Source organism: Streptopelia decaocto (assembly GCF_964273445.1).
Source record: "Streptopelia decaocto genome assembly, chromosome: 13".
Classification (NCBI taxonomy): domain Eukaryota; kingdom Metazoa; phylum Chordata; class Aves; order Columbiformes; family Columbidae; genus Streptopelia; species Streptopelia decaocto.
In genome coordinates this window covers 8,621,247-8,637,349 of record NC_138668.1, presented here as the reverse complement: position 1 = coordinate 8,637,349, position 16,103 = coordinate 8,621,247, and the positions used below count along the sequence as shown (strand labels likewise).

Below are 16,103 nucleotides of genomic sequence, written 5' to 3'. Positions count from 1 at the left end.
TGCTAACTAAGAAAATAAAGCACAACACGAGTGTTATTAATAAATGCCAGCCGCTCTTATATAACTCCTAATCATGAGCCGCATCTTTCGGCCCCCATTGTTCCATTGTCAGGCCCCATTATCTGGGAACTCTTACCCACCAACCACAAGAAATAGCCTGGGCTCTGCGGGTTTGCAAACTTTGTTGTTGGAAAGCTTTTCATGCAATTGTTTTTGCTTTGCGCTGTTGCCTTCCTTATTGTACAGATGTGGGTGTGTATCGCAGCCCACACCCTCTGTCTTTTGCCCCAGGATAACTTTGAAAATGAGCTGATCCATCTCAACGAGTGTTTTTCCTAAGAATTCTCTTTAAAAACAACAACATTCAAACCAAAAACCCCCTCATTTTCCTGAAGTGAAGCTTGTGCTGGGGAAAGATGCTGGCCTGCAATACCGGAGGAATAAAGACTGCGCTTTATCCTCAGAAAAGACTCCCTGCAGGACTAGCAGTGCCTTAGATCAGGCCTGAAAGAAGGGAGCATGGGCTAAGCAGGTCTCTGGGACTCATTCGGAGCAGGGCATCCCTGTGGTTGTAGGGCTGGGCTATCAGTCCTCCCCTACTGCCCTGCGAGCTTCCAGCAACCCTGCTTCAATGCTTCTCGTCCTGTTTGCCACAGCCCACCTCAAGGTGGGCTTCTACAGGGTGTTTCTACCTGGGAGTCAACATGAAACTCATCTGGCACCAGCACAAGCTTGTAAATGAGTCTCAGCTTTCCTTACGAGGTAACCCAGATCCATGCAAAAGTTTCCATGCCCCGATGAGGAAAGTGTGGATCTTCGTGGCACCTTCACACTGGTCAGTGTGAGATGCATCAGTGTGGGAAGCTCTGCAGGCTGGGTCCCGGTTGGTAAGGTTGGTCGGGTCATGGCTGTTCAGGTTAGAAGCACTGTCATTTCCCAGGGCTCAGGCTAGAAGAGACCACACTGAAAAATGGCTTTCTGGTCAAAATGAAAAAAAATTGCTGAACTTTGTCTGGGTTTGGAAGAGAAATTATAAATCAAAACGGGAAAATGCCAGGCAAAAAGCTTTTGGTGTTCAGTTTCTGAGGCCTGTGTTTTCTCTACCAACAACATGTTTTAAAAATCAGTGCGTCTTTTTCTTCCTTTCACTGGAAAACCTGAAATGACACAGGAAGCTAAAAATATTAACAATACCCAACTAAGTCATTAGTATTTTTCAGTCAGCTCCAATGCAAACTTCATATTGGCTCCGGCAGGATTTGTTCTTTTTCTGACCAGGGCCTATATTAGGGTTGTGAATATATCCAACCAAAATGGTCTAAGAAAGCCACCAACCTGTTCTGAGTGGTTTTCCCTGGAGCTCCTCCAGCGCCTCACACCTTCAGGCAGCAACAACCAGTAAATGCAGCAATGCTCTTGGGATGGGAACAGAGGTGAGGAGCACCCATGGCAGTGCTGCAGTGTCACCATGGTGCGGTCCTGTTCTGGGACACTGTGCTCACAGGACCATCCTTGGTGGCTGCATCTCCAGATGAGTCTGAGCTCTCCCAGGTGGCCATCCTCTGGCCCGTCCTGTGTTTTGCAACAAAAAGTGGGTGCAGAACATGCATGGTCACCACCAGGCATCTTCTCACCTCCTTCTGCCTAGCCGGTCCCACTGCTTTCCCTTCAAGAGGGAGCAAGACGCAAGGCACAGAGATTGTGTGTGCTGTGTGGGGAGCTGGGACAGCCCAGGAGACCACTCTCCTGGGACCTCTGCATGGCACAGAGACATCTACCTAACAATTGAGGGAATATTTTCCATCCAAAGAATCCATCTCGTGGTCCCCTCTTCATTTGTGACACAAGGGAAAATGTGAAGCAGCCAAGACGCGTGAATCACTGTCCCAAACAACATATAATGAACTCATAAAATCAAAGGCAGGGTTTGTTTCAACCCGTGCTGCCAGGGCTCCTTGGACATTGTCTGGAATGAATTTAAGTTATTACAAAACTCTCTGTGTCTCTGTGTGTCTCTTTCTCCCCCAGCCCTCCAACCCGTCTTTCTTCTCTTCCCCCTTCATTCTGCTTTCCTATGCAGTCTCTTTCTGCTCCTTTCTCGCCTGCTTTTCCTCTCCCTCCCCTGCTTCCTTCTCTCATTGTTCACCCTGGTCCTTCCTTCCCACCCCTTTGCCCCAGTCCTTCCCTGGCGCCCTGCTCCCTCTAGCCCTCCCTGTGGCTGGGGGCCGGGTACCCCCACCACTTTTCACCCAGACTCATTTCCATGACACTTTGAATGGAGACAGATTCCACAGGCACTGTAGTTCCTGCTTGGTGCAGCATGGCCACGTCAGGGGACGCCCCCAAGCTGTCCCCCAGCAGAACTCAGCCCCGCCATCAGCGGGGTGGATGGTGACCTTCCCAAGCAGGACCAGAAGCTGGTACAGCCATGGGGAAGCAACATGAACCCCACTGTGAGCTCTCCGGCCATCTGTACGCCCAGCAAGTGCCACGCTGGGGGGCGGAGGGTGGGGGTGTGCTGGCCCATGCAGGGTGCCGCAATGGGGGGCTTTGGCAACACAGTGGCAACCATGCTTGGAAGATGCCTGCACACCCCATTTGCACATGCTGGCTTCGGGAGGGTGTTGTGCTCCACCCGCCACTGCCGGGAGCAGCGACGTGCTCCGTGGTGTCCGCTGTGTGTGATGATATGTGGCTGGTTCTGCCGGCACATCACTTTGACCTCCTTCACGCTCCTTCTGCCGCCTCCCAGGAACTGCCTTCATCCCTCCAGGCCTGCCTGTGGGCCAGCACTTCCAAAGAGGGCAGGGAAGCAGGCGCTGCTGGCGCTTAGATCCCAGCACCACTTAAAAAACCCAGGGATTTATTTACATCACACATAGTGCTGTTGCTCACAACTAAGCAGACTCCAGAGCTGCAGGCTGCTAGCAGAGACTGCAGGGTGCTGCCTGTGGCCACCTTGGGGACTTGGGCTGGCAACTCCTTGCTGTGACTTGTGGTCCCAGCAGCAGGCTGGGAGCAAACCAAGGGCCTCCCGTGCCGTACCCCACTGAGCAGCAGAGGCATGGCCCGAGCTGCTGAGGCTTTTTGGAATCCCAGCCCAAATCTCCCAAAACACCCAAAGGCTGAATTGGTTTAGAGCAAACAAGACACAAGCCAAACCTCAACTTCAGCCATGCCAGAGCCAGCCTAGTGAGCTGCTCCCGGCTCACACAGGACAGCTGCCATCTGCCAGGCAGGTTTGGGAACTCTTCCCTTGGTGTCTCACTGGGAACACCCCTGTGGCACCAGGAGCGTGCTGTGCTGCAATTACATCAGCAGCCACTTTCTGTGGTGAACGCCTGCTCCTCCAGCACTGCGGATGAGGTGTTATCCACCATTTGGCATGGCTCAGATTCCTCCAGTGCATGAGGACATCCTCTCCAAATCCCTGCAGTAAGTCCAAGGTTGGTGGAGCTCGGAGATGAGAGCAGACAGGAGCAGAGTCCCCAGCACCTGAAGATGCTCAGGTACCTAATGAGGCTTATTGAGAGAGCTCCTTCTGCTAAAGCTGAGGTTTGCTGCTGAGTTCAGGCCTATGGACAGTGTTTGGGCCCCTGAAAAGTAGCGATCAGAGGTCAGATGAGGTGCTTTCCAGGAGAAACCCTTGCTCTGCATCCACATAACCCCCCTAAGCAGAGACGCTGCTGGTGAGTGGCTGTGATTCCTAGAGGGACCCAGCCATGTGTGGATCGTGCTGGAAACTCTTGCAATTCCACGTGCAGACGTGCAAGACACAGCACAGCATCCTCCCGCTGATGATAACACAAATTTGGCTGCAAGTGCCGCAGAGGTCGGGTTTTTCATGAGGCCACCGTACAGCCACCCGTTCCCAGGCTGCCGGAGCCTCTCCTCGCCCAAGCCCCGAGGAGCCGAGGCAGCTCCGGGGCTGCGATGCCGCAGCTGCGGGGTAACGGCACCACCTCGCGGCTGCCGGGCCGGGCTGTGCCGTCCGCGGCTCGGACCGGGCCCCGCACCCGCCCCCAGCGCTTGTCCCGCGGCCGGGGGCTTCCCGACCGGTGCCCGCGGCTGCTGCACCTCTTGGGGACACGCGTATCCCTTTGCTTGCCGCAGCGGTCGCTGCAGGGCAGGGGGTGGCCACAGGCAGGACTGTAAGGTGAGGTATTTAAATTACTGAGCAATCGGCACAACGACGGTGGTGGTGTGGGAATGGGAACAGTTGAACGTGAAGCTTAGCATGGCTGGAAAGGGCCAGGCTCAGGGCTTGCAGCTCAGAAAGCTGCCGAGAGAGGGAAAGAGGCACAAAATCAATTCCTGATTGCCCCAACAGCTGCTTGCTAGGTCTGGTGACCTGCGCTTAAGCAGGACACACTCATCACATTCAGCATGGATTCACCATGGCAGTTAGTGTGAGCAAGGACGTACCAGTCCTTTCATCATGGGGCAAGGGCAGCCATAGGGGGATAACACGGAGGTGGAGGCATGCTGGAAGAGCAGGACCTGGGATGCTTGTGGAGCTGCAACTTTCTGGGAGCACAGAGGATGTTTGGACAGGTGTTGCACACCTTTCCTGCCCTCTGCACCTTCTCCCACAGCATCACACCCGTGCAAGGCTGGGAGGGGTGATGGCACCAGCAGATGGCCTCAGCATCCCTCCAGCGTCTCCCTAGCTCCATCTCTCTGGGACAGCTGCAGGGCAGGCTGGCCCTTGGTCTGGCCCAGCTTGGTCTTGTGCTGTTATCACAGCTAAAGCACCAGCTCCGTGCCTAACCTATGCAATGTTAATGTACAGCTTCCTCTGAGTGGGGTGGGCAGGGTCAGGGCAAGGAAAAGTCCATGTAATATCACTTTGCAGTGGTTTTATATGCTGGACATTGCAGTGATGTTGTACCTTGTTTCTTTTTCCCAAGCCACGTTCATTGCACACTTTTCAACCAACAATCCCTGTCCCCTCCAGGGTCTGGCTCTCATGCCTGCTTATGCTTGGAAACAGGTACTTCTGTCAGTAGTGAAATGGTTCATGTATAAATGAGACTTAAGCCTCAGATGATCAGCTTTCCCCTGGGAAACTGCAAGCAGAGGCAAAGGTGTGTGTCTGTCTGTCATTTTTCCCGTGACAATGTCATGTTGACTTCACACAGGCTCGTAGGGGCACCCAGACCTAAAAACCTCACCGTGAGCTGCCTCCTTTGACCTTCTCGGGTGGCAGAGTTGTTACAGCACAGAGCAGTGCTCCTGGTCCCCAGGATAGGCCCCTTTGGCCTGCCCTGATACCCCCACAGTGCTCAAACCACAGGCACTGCCAGCACCTGGCCCCCAGGATGGGCAAGCAGCCTGGGAGGTCTCTGTTCTCTGGCCATACACAGTGAGGGGAAAGACACAAACCTGCCATGGATGCACTGGGCCTGCTGGAAGGCTGGTGGTGAGTGGGAGGCTCAGGGCTGGAGGGAATGGACCCCCAAGGCCTGGTGAGCCTCATGGGAGTCTCGAGCCACTGCTGTGACAGAGCAGTGGAAGGATGCCATGGGCAAAGCACACCCAACGAGTCAGGCTATTTGTCCCTCTCTGCATGCCCTGGGAAGACCATATTTCAGTTCCAGGGGACAGCTGGGGTGACCTGCACTCCAGAAGAAACCAAGTGTGGGGACTGGCTCTGAAAACAGTATGGGAAAGGAGATCAGTCTGCCAGGAGACTGGCAGCCCAGCAAAGGAGGCAGGTGAGGTGCCCTTTGAAGTGTAAATGGCACAGAAAGAAGAGAAACATTACAATTATGGAATCACCATGAAGACGACCTGGTGGCTAAAACAGGATCCTCTGACTGCACTGGGCAGTGGCCTGCTGGGACCAGCCGAAGGAAGAGTCCTGCCTTCTGGCAACAAACCTCTTCCTTCTCCACTGAAGAGATTAAAGAAAGACTCAGGGAAGGTGGTAAATGGGGTCTCTTCCCTGCCTGCCTAGCAAGGTGGCAGGAGCCCACCTGGGAACACTAACCTCCATCTCTCTGGACCTCTCCTCCCTGCCTGGGTGTGGAGGCAGCAAAGGGGCTGGTGCTGCCTGGTGCCACCATGATCTCTTTCCTCCGGCAGGGCTGTGAGCTGTGCCCATCCTGCTGCGGGTCTAGCAGGTGGCACAGCCTTGGGGTGTCTGACCCTTGCATGGCTGTGCCGCCTTGTACCCAGATCCGGTCCCCCGTGTCCTATCCTCACTACAGCTGAGCGGGAAGGCAGAGAGGCGACCCGAGTTCTAACACGTGTCACGTCTGCCCAGGTGGTCTGGGGACTGAATTGCAGTCCGGTTCATTCCCTGCAGTGAGTCGGGTTTTGCTGAGCCCGGGTCCCAGACTCTTGGACCCACACTCCGCTCAGTTCCCCGACGGCCGATGCGGTCGCGGCGGGGCGGCCCAGCAGAGGGCAAGCGAGGGCCGCGCAGCGCCCACCGCGCGGGGCGGGAGTGCCGGGGGGGCTGGGAGGGCGAGCTGCGAGGGATGCCGACCCCTCTGCAGGTCAAAAGCAAAGGCCAGGCGAGTGTTCTGCAGGACTGGTCTGGCTGTGAGTGTGTGTTGCAGACAGGATGTGAGATTCTGGTTGTAGAGAGGGTGTAAGAGTTGGAGTTGTTCGCCCTGGAGAGAAGGCTCCAGGGAGAACTTACTGCAAGCCTTTCAATATGTAAAGGGGGATTATAAGGAGGAAGGAATGAGACGTTTTACCAAGGCCTGTAGTGACAGGACACGGGGCAGTGGTTTTAAACTGGCAGAGGGTAGGTTCAGATGAGATGTAAGGAAGAAATTCTTTACTATGAGGGTGATGAAACACTGGCACAGATTGTCCAGAATGTTTTAGATGCCCCATCCCTGGAAATATTCAGGGTCAGCAGCAGGGCTGGACTAAATGATCTTTAAAGGTCCCTTCCAACTAAAATCATTCTGTGATTCTGTATCTGCCCCGGCCGACTCAGTGTCAGAGCCACAGCTTTTGCTCCCACAGCTCATGGATGTCTGCACCCTCCAGCACTCCTTCTTTAAATGAGAAGCATGGCTGACACCAGACATCATGCCTTCACATGGCATGGAGGAGCAGGAACACATAGAACAGGTGCTTACAGGGGACAGAACTTTCTGCAGACACCAAGGTGACAGAAACCACAAAGTATATTTGCCCTCTCCTCCTCCAGCCCTTGCAAATCTGCTCAGGAATTAGTGCAATGCAGTGAGCACTGGATACCTCATTCATGGTAATGTTGGCATGCCGAGGGACACCCAGCAGGGTCTCAGAAATCCAGTTCTTACTACAGTGAGTGTCCCATCCGTGCTGATGTCTTCAGCATCCCCCTGTTTGCCAAACCCAGATTCACATTTTTCTCCTGGGCTCTCCATCCTGTAGAGAGGGAATGTGCAGGGAACAGTGGAAATGGGGAACCAGGAACCAGTTTCTGCCCTTCTCAGCTGGGTTTTCACTGATGTGGGGCCTGTGAACACCAGTCCCAGGACTTGTCCTGATGGTGGCCAGCACCTCTAACATCACGTTTGGGTCCCAGGACAGGGCAGTCTGACAAGTGTGAAACCAGTAGCACTGAGGTTGTGGTGACACAGCCCCCTAGCTTAGCACCACCCTGGAACAACGAGGCCAGGCCAGCTTGGCATCATGGCTCATGTTCATGGTAGCTCTTGTGCTTTCTGGTGAGGAAAACACCTTCAGATCCATCCCTAGGACAACTCCTGCTTTGCATCACCTCAGTATCTTCGAGCCATAGCTCCTTTTGCCCCATTGCCTTGGTCATTCCAGCCCATGCACAAAGTCCTGCACTTTCCTGACAGACATTGGCCTCATTCTGCCCTGCACTTCCATCTGGCCCATGCAAGGCAAACACTGGCCTTGCACTTGCTTCTCCCCCGGGATCTGCATCTAGGCTGCTGGAGCTTTGTGGCTTGTGGCTTGGCCTCCTGACTCTCCAAATGTACCAATGTCCCTGAGAGACAGTGAAGCTGCAGGACACCCACGGCATCAGACTTGGAGACCCTCAAGGTTCCCCTGTCCATGGCCTGGGTCTCCTCTGCTCTGTCACCTGGTGGCTTTGCCCTTGTTTATCCACATCCCTGCTGTTGGAGTAGGAGGAAAATGCATTTTGTGCAACAAGGCTGAGAGTAGCAAACAGCATTTCCCCTGGGTCTCTTGGCCAGCTGGGGTCTCCTCCTCCAGCAAGCATCTGCCAGCCGGCTGGGGAGAGGCTTCTCCTGCAACCTGCGCTCTGTAGCAACAGGATGTGGCTAACCAGGGGTCCTCTGGGAGTGGGGCAATGCTGGGTGGGGGTTTTGAATGGAGCAGGTGAGCACTGTACTAGCACCTTTGCCCTTCTTACTCACCTCTGGTACCCTCCTCCGTCCTCACACCCATTGTAAGGGCATCTACAGGAAGGACATTTCCCAGGCCAAGCTGGAAGATATGGGGGTTGCAGTGCTGTGAACACAACCCCGGTGAGTGAGGAGATCCAGGTCCAGGTTTTCTGCTCTCCTCCACTGCCTCACACAAATGCTGATTAAATTAGTTTCACCTTTTTCCAGCCTTGCTTGCAGGTGGCCTGGGGATGGTGATGGGGGGGAAAGACCTTCCTGAGGAAGCCCGCAGGCAGCCGTGAAGATGCCCCCCTTTTTTCTCCTCTCCTGACCAAAAATCAGGGGCCAAGGCCAGCCCTGGTGCACGGGAAAAGCCCCCGCATCACTGAATGGAGCAGAGACTCCGTCCTTCTCCATAAGAGGAGGCTGCTCCCTGCCTCGTAAATCCCTCATTTCTTCTGCTTTGGGAAGCAGGGGGAGGATGACTGGCTGCCTTTCCTGCGGCACCGGCTGAGCCCTTGGCGTGCTGGGCTGCCTGTGTTGCTGCTTCGGAGCCACCAGCACGCCCCTGGTGATGGACCAACTGCGGGTGAAACAAATTCCCTGGTCGCGGCGGCAGGTGGGAACCCGCGGCCACCGGGACCCCGCGACGGTGCCCCGACGGGGAGGGCTGTCCGCCGGTGGGGCGGCCCCTTCCTCCCCTCCCGGCCCGCTCCGCTCACGGCCCCTTCCCGCTCGGCTCCCGGCGGGGCGGCCGCGGCGGCGGGAGGGCGGAGGCAGGGCTGGCAGCGCGGCGGCGGGCGGCGCACACACGCACACACACCTCCCTGCATGTGATTAAATGGCTCGAAATCTGCTTCTGATTTCCTCGGGGAGGTGACTTTTCCCTTCTTTTCAACCGGGATTTATTGGAGCCTTTTTACTCCGCTTCCAGGCAGCGGTCGGGGCTCAGTTTCTCCACTTCTTGCTTTTCTTTTTTTCCTCTTTTTTTTCCTTTTTTTTTTTTTTTAATTTTGTTTTGTTTTTCTCTTTCCTTTTCTTTTCTCCCTTCCCTGCCGCCTCCCTCCCTCCCGCAGCCGGAGCAGCCGCGGGCGGTGCGGCGGAGCGGGCGGGAGCGCGGCCGGCTGCGGGCACAGCGCTGGGGACCCGCCCGCACCACCGGGAGCAGCACTCCCGCTTTGCATTATTTCACCTTATTTTGCTTTCTCTTTCCCTTCGACCTTGCGTGGTAATTTGTTATTATTGTGTTTTGGTGTGGGGTTCTTTTTCTTTTTTCTTCTCCTCCTTTTTTTTTTTTTCTTCTTTTTTTCTTTTTTTTTTTTTTTTTTTTTTTTTTTTTTTTTTTGTTGCGATCAACCAGGGGAAGCGGGAGCTGCCCCCACGCCCCGCCGCCCGCCCTGCTGCTGCGGCGGCCCCGGCTCCTCTCGCCGCCTCGACCCCGGACCTGCTGCCCGGACCGACCCCGCTACCTGCCCGGCCGCGGTAAGCTGCTCCTCCAACTTCCCGGCGCTGCCGACCCCGGCTGAGCAGTTCCCCGCTCTCCTCGCCACCGCTCCCTCCCTCATTGCCTTTTATTCCTCTCTCTCTTTCCCCCCCCCCCCATGCTCCCTTTATTTCCCTTTCCATCCTTTCACCGCCGAAAACGGGACCTCCTCGCGGCGGGGCCGGGGTGCCGCCCGCCCGCAACCGGGCACGGCCGAGCCCCGCTCCCGGCCCCGGGCAGCTCCGGCCGCCGCTGCTCCGCGCTTTGTCCTGGCCCGGCCCGGCCCGGCTCGCTGCCACCGCCCCGGCAGAGCCGGCGCGGGGGGGACACGGGGGTGCTCGGCGCTGTACGAAGCCTCGCGGTTGTTGCAGATCCCCGCGTTGCCGCAGCGCTGCCGGGGGGACAGCAGGCTCCCGAGGCGCTGCGACCCGGCCGTACCGCGGGAGCCCTGCCAGGCTGCTGCCTGTGGTGCCAGCTCCGGCTGACCAGCCACGGGGCACACACGTGTTCTCCCCTGCCCGCAGCTCTGCCGGAGGCCCTGATCCGCCGGGAACGTCCCCGCCAGCACAAAGCCGCTGGGCACATTTGCAGAGTGGCTTTGCCCTTACCACTGACCCAGGCTTGGGATCATTGCTGGTCTCTTCCCAGCACAGCTGCTTTGGAGAGACATGTCTGTATGGTAGCTCAGAGAGTGGATTCCCTCTGGAAACAGCTCCTATGTGACATGCTCAGCTGCGTTGCAGTTCTGGGACCAGTCTGGGTGAGACCCCTCCGCACTCCCAGCACCTTGCCCCAAACCATGGCCAGCGTGAGGGCCGGCAGTTCTGAGCAGGGCACGTGTGAGTGGTTGGTGGCACAGGGAGAAGGGAAGCTGGGCTGCATTTGGTGGGTTTGCTTTTGCTTTTCTGTCTTGAAGCTGCTGAACCCTCATTTCTTCAAAACGCTGTCCCTCCCCCAGTTTCCTCAGCACACTGGAGAGTGGGTGGATGGAAATACCTTTCTTGGTACAAGGAATAACTGGCGCGATGGGGGACATGGAGCTTGGCAGCCTGCTGCCTTTGCCTGGCTCTCGCCAAGCCGGGTGGGTGAGGAAGGCCCCGTGGGCAGGAGCTCCTCCAGCAGCACTGTGGTCCTGCTGGCTTGCTGCTCAGGCGGGCAGCGCTCGTGCATGGATTCTCTTCTCTAGGGTGAGCTCATCCTGTGAATGTACAGGACGTAAGCCAGGCTGAGCATCCCTGCCTCTCTCCATGCTGTTTGTGTTGGACCTGTAGTTGGGCTGAGATGATACTGAGCATAGACCTGGACATGCAAACCCTGGACAGCTGGAAATGACACAGATCCTTCTCCCCAGCCAAGTCCACTGTTTCCTGCTCTCAAAGCCAGGAGAGGCTGGAGCTCCCTGTAACCTGTGCGGCAGAAACGTGGCTTGAGCTGCACAGAAAACATCCTCCAAGGCATTTGAATGGATGGAGGGCACTTTTTTTTCTTTTTTTTTTTCTTTCTTTTTTTTTTTCTGCAATATTCCACTTATAAAACAGAGGGAGCTGCTGTGCTTTTCTGACCACCTGGTTGGAGTGAGCTGTTGAGGGGACTGGCAGTCCGCAGTCCAAGCGCAGGGTGGGCTGTGGGGGTCCCAACATCCCTTCCTCCTGTGTCTGCTGGTGGGAGAAGGAAGGCAAGTCGGGTCCCTGCAGAGAAGAGGGCAGGTGTAACGCTGGTTTGGGCAGGAGCCCAGGTGAGTCTACAGCCTGCAGAAGAAAAAAGCCAAGCTTAGGGATGCAGCTGAGCACATTATGGCCTGAAGCAAGAAGTCCACCAGAAATGCAAGCTGCTTAGGGACATTCCTGCTGCTCTCTGAGCACCGGAACATGATGTCTTCAGCCTGGGCTGCTGGAACAGATATCCCACTCTGGGTGGTAGCTGGTGGAGATGTGGGTCTGAACAGAGTTTCCCAGCCCTGAAGGAGGTGGGCATCGGTGCAGACCTTGGGGCACGTGCTGAGATGGCTTAGTTGTCCTTCAGCAGGGAAGCAGCCTGCAGTGCCAAGGGTGGACACGGCACCTCTGTCTCCTGTTCTCCCACCCTGTTAGTCAGGCCCTACTCCATAAGGAAGCAATTATTTTGTGCCCCCACGAGCCCCTCCCTGAGCCTGCGCAGGACACTTGCACTCAGTATGGAAACACGACAGATTTTCCATATTCCGCTTTGCCCCGTGATGTTTAAAAACGTACGTGACGGCCTCTTCCAAATGCTGCAGACTTGGCTGGCACTCAAGCAATAATAGGCTGTGTGACACCAGGGGCATGAAATATTGTACCAATAGCTGGAGAGGGAGGGAAAAAAATGAGATGTCAAAGTGCAGCATGTTTCCGGCCCTGTTATTGTGAACCATCCTCTACCCGATGTGAGAGATCTTTCAAAGGCGGCCAAATGTTGTCATCTCTGAATACCATTTTAAATATTCATCCAGACTATTTTCAACATCTGTGCCCGGCATGTTGTGAAAAGGCAACAGGGGACGTTATGGAAACCAGATCACTTTATTCCCATATGGAGTGGAAAGGGGTCGAAGCGATGAGGACTTCTGGGCCAGGACTGCGCGAGTCCCGTGCATGGGCTGGGACCAGTGGAGGAAAACCTTCTGCACCCTGAGGGATGATCCCAGGAGCGCACGACAGAGCCAAGCAGCACGGCCGGAATGTGTGAAGGGGTTTAGGGAGCTGGGGTGGGATGAGAGTTGGGTAAAGCAACAAGTCAAGCAGCAGTAGAGGTTAATAAATAGGGTAGTATCGAGGCAGCTTTCTACTCCTGCAAAGTCAGATACCTCCTTGACCTGCCATTGTGTTGGGAGCACAAGGAGATCTCCAGCTTGTGCTGACCAGGGAATGCAACAGAGTGTTACAGAACAACAGACTCAGCTCCACAGCATGTGGGTGATACTTTGCTTAAATCTCCACTCCTGGGAGTGGGACCACCTCTACTCAGGGCTGGTGGGCAGCAGAGCAGGCATGGGGAACCCAGCAGGACACCTATGCTGGATGTTGGTCCCTCCTTCCCCTGGGCAGCGTGGCTTACATGTTAGTGAAATGGGTGAGCAGGGGTGCTTCCGAGCATCCAGCCTTTGACAGCTCCGTGCACATGCTTGAGTAGCCTTCGGCCTGTTGGCTTTATGGTGGATGTCTTTTTCTTTTTTTTTCTTGATTGTTTTCGATAACCTAGGAAATCTGGGCTCTGTTTCTGCCTTTTGTAACATCAGGCTGCAACTAATTCAAGCCAGGCCAGATTCTGACCACAGGTATGCCAGTGTAAATTTGAATGGAGTCACTTACGTCTTGGTTTGGCCCGATCTGAATGGAGCTACTTCTGGCTGATGCCAAAGGGGCTGAGGTCAGAATCTGGCCCATCCTTTCCTGCATGCAGTGTAATTTGTATGTGTCTCCTGGCACCGCTGGGGTATCGTATGGCTTGTGTAATGCTGGCTCCAGCCTGCCAGAGTGCATTGCAATATCTATCACCAGCAGTGCCTGCTGCAGGAAGATGCTGCCTTGTAATTGCCTGAATGAGCTGCACAGACTTCAGGGAGCGGGGAGTGAAAGCCCGAGGGGCAGCACAGAGCGCTCGGCTCCATGGATGTGGGTCCGTACATGCTTGGAGGCTTCTGATATTTAAATATCAGAAGAGAGAAGGGAGCTCGTAAAGAAAAGTGAAGCATCTCCTCAGTGCCATTAGCTGTCCCAAGTGGGCACCGTTCGCTCCATTAGCAGCTGTGAAGGCGATTAGCGCTCTTGCTGCACCCTCCGGCCTCTCCCTGCCGCACGCACTCCCTCCCGCTGGAAAGCTGAGCCTGGTCCCGGTGCCTTGGCTGTGTGGGGTTTTTCTTTTCATTTTAAATACTTCTTGGTTGTGGTGTTTTGGTTTTGTTGTGTTTGTTTGTTTTGTCCTAGCAACACATGGAATGATTTATCCATGGCTGGAGCACAGTTTGGTCCTGATGCGCTCTGCTTGTGGAGTAGGGGGATGAAGCATCCCCCAGCTGGCATCGGTGCAGTGGGCGAGGGACGGGTGCCTGCGGAGGGGAGTGGGGTGGCAGGGACCTGGGGATGCCAGCAGCTCCCCACAAGAGGTCCTGTCCGTGGGGCTGGCCAGATCTGCAGTGAGTTGCTCCTGCAGCACATGTGGCAGGGGAACACGAATGCCATGATTAGAAAGGGCCCGTAGTGAAGTGGGAACATGCAAGCTCCGGGAGCAGATGCATCCTGGTTAAAAGATGCACTCTGGTCATTTGTGCCCAGTTACAGCTTCTCCAAGCACATCATTCCTCTTCTACTTTGGGTTCCATCCTGTCCCCCTCAGTGTCCTCCTGCTCAGAGGGCACCTCAGCTGGTGACAGGCTTTACTGGAGATGACACAGCTCAGGGATGAGCAGTCTTTGTGGACTGGCCCTATCCGAGCACTTCAGATCTAGTTGCTAGATGCCCTTGAGTGCTTGGTCCTTAGGTCCTTGCCTGAGGTTTTCTGCCCTCTGCTCCACAGCTGTGCCATGCCTTGAGGAGCCATCTAGTACCCCATGCAAGTGGGTGGCTCCATCCCTGGCATCCAGGACTTTGTCCCTGTGCACAGGGTGATGCGGCATCTCGTGGAGACCAGGCATCCCCATCCCAGCTGGTTCCAAGTAAGGCTATGTGCTTTCCTCATGGGATGTGAGCGTCCCTCGCACTGTGCTGCCCTGGCCTGGAGGAGAAAGCCAGCCCACTGCACCGTGCCAGCAGCATCAGAGAGGACCAAGGGCAGTGGCACAGGTCCCTGGCAGGAGGGAAGAACCCTTTCCCTGCCCTCCCTTGGGGCTTTCCTCTTCCCTGCACAGGCGGTTGCTGGCTGTTCAGCTTTAGCCATTGCCTGCCCTCTAAACCCACGTTTTTCAGCAGCTGGGCTGCAGCGGACAGCAGAGCACTGCTCAGGCGGCTCATGCTTTTCCCTTACCCTTCAATTAGAGAAGGCTGCTTCTGCGATCCTGGGATCAAATCTGGCTAATAACCCCCTTCCCTCCCCACCCCGTGTTGTTCCACTTAATCCTGTAATTACCTCTGCAAAGCTGCAGCTGCCCCGGTCTGCCGGGTGGTGACCCTGGGCCTGCTGTAGGCACCAGCAGCTGTATTTGGGGAAGTTTGCTCTCTTTGCCCTGGCTCACCTGCTGCACCTGCCACACGCATTCAGTTTTGGGGACCAAACGCCATCCGGTGGCTTGGCATCAGGACCCTCAGAGCTCTGGGCATGCATATGCACCCGGCATCACTCTTGGCAGCGCTGCAATCCCAGGAAGGCGATGGGAAGGGGAACACACAGCGGACTGGAGCATCGCCCTGACAAGCCTCCTATGAGGCGGGGAAACGCCACCCGCCGCCTTGGGAAGTGTGTTGCTGTAGGGAGAAGGGGTGTGGAGGCGTTGGATGCAGTAGCTAGTTTGGTTTTTTTTTAAAGCACTTCTGAAGCGCTATGGCGGCGTGACTTCCTTCCAAACCGCACGGCTGTTAGCATTCCCCGAGCGGAGGAGTGAGGAAATCGCCCACCTCAAAAATGCAGCCACTTCTGGGGAGGAGCTGGGAGGGGCAGCTGCTTCCTCGGGAAGGGTGAGCCCCACTGCCACAGCCCACCAGCCCCACGGGTGCTGCTGGTGGCCAGGAGCTGGCAGCCACCTGAGAACCTTGCTGGGGACACATTTGGGATGCTGCCTCTGAGACATGCACCCCATCACTTATGTCTCTCCTCGTACTGGGCTGGATTTGGTACTGAGGGGCTTGTGCCATCGCTCCCTGCTTAGTCAGCAGTGTCTCCATTTGATCAGAACTGGGAGCAGCGAAGATGGGAAGTGGGGACAGATGGGGGCCAGGGAGAGAAATACCCACCCCCGGGCCTCTTTGGCAGCTTGCCGGCAGTCCTGGGGTCACGCTGAATATGCATAAAAGGGAGCAGATTGCAGCTTGCCCTCCTCTCCGATGTGGAGGTGAGGCCCGCGGAGACCACCGGCCCCGGCTCTCTTTCAGCGGGAGAATGGGGTGAGCCGAGCGCGGAGCGTGCGTGCCTGTGTGTGGTCTGGCAGATGATAATGATTTCCATTCATGCCCTGCCTCGGCAGCGCTGATGTGCCGCTGGGCGAGCGTTGGCTTCCCAGCGGCTGCTCCCCGGCAGGAGCAGAGCCCCCAAAAGCTGGGACTCCTGCCTGGGTGTGGCTGGCAGGAGGGACAGTTTCCTATTATTGTAGGGAAGATGTGCAGGAGATGCTCACGCCTCCC

At 56.0% G+C, this 16,103-nt stretch overlaps 1 protein-coding gene across 2 annotated transcripts in view; it reads left to right on the top strand.

The window, feature by feature from the left end:
* The first annotated feature begins 9,647 nt into the window (after positions 1 to 9,647).
* Positions 9,648 to 16,103, top strand: part of NTN3 (netrin 3) — a 28,597-nt gene continuing 22,141 nt past the window's right edge. For both annotated transcript variants that reach the window (XM_082064407.1, XM_082064406.1), the window contains exon 1: positions 9,648 to 9,812. The gene's annotated coding sequence lies outside the window, so the exon portion shown is untranslated. The remainder of the gene's footprint in view (positions 9,813 to 16,103) is intronic.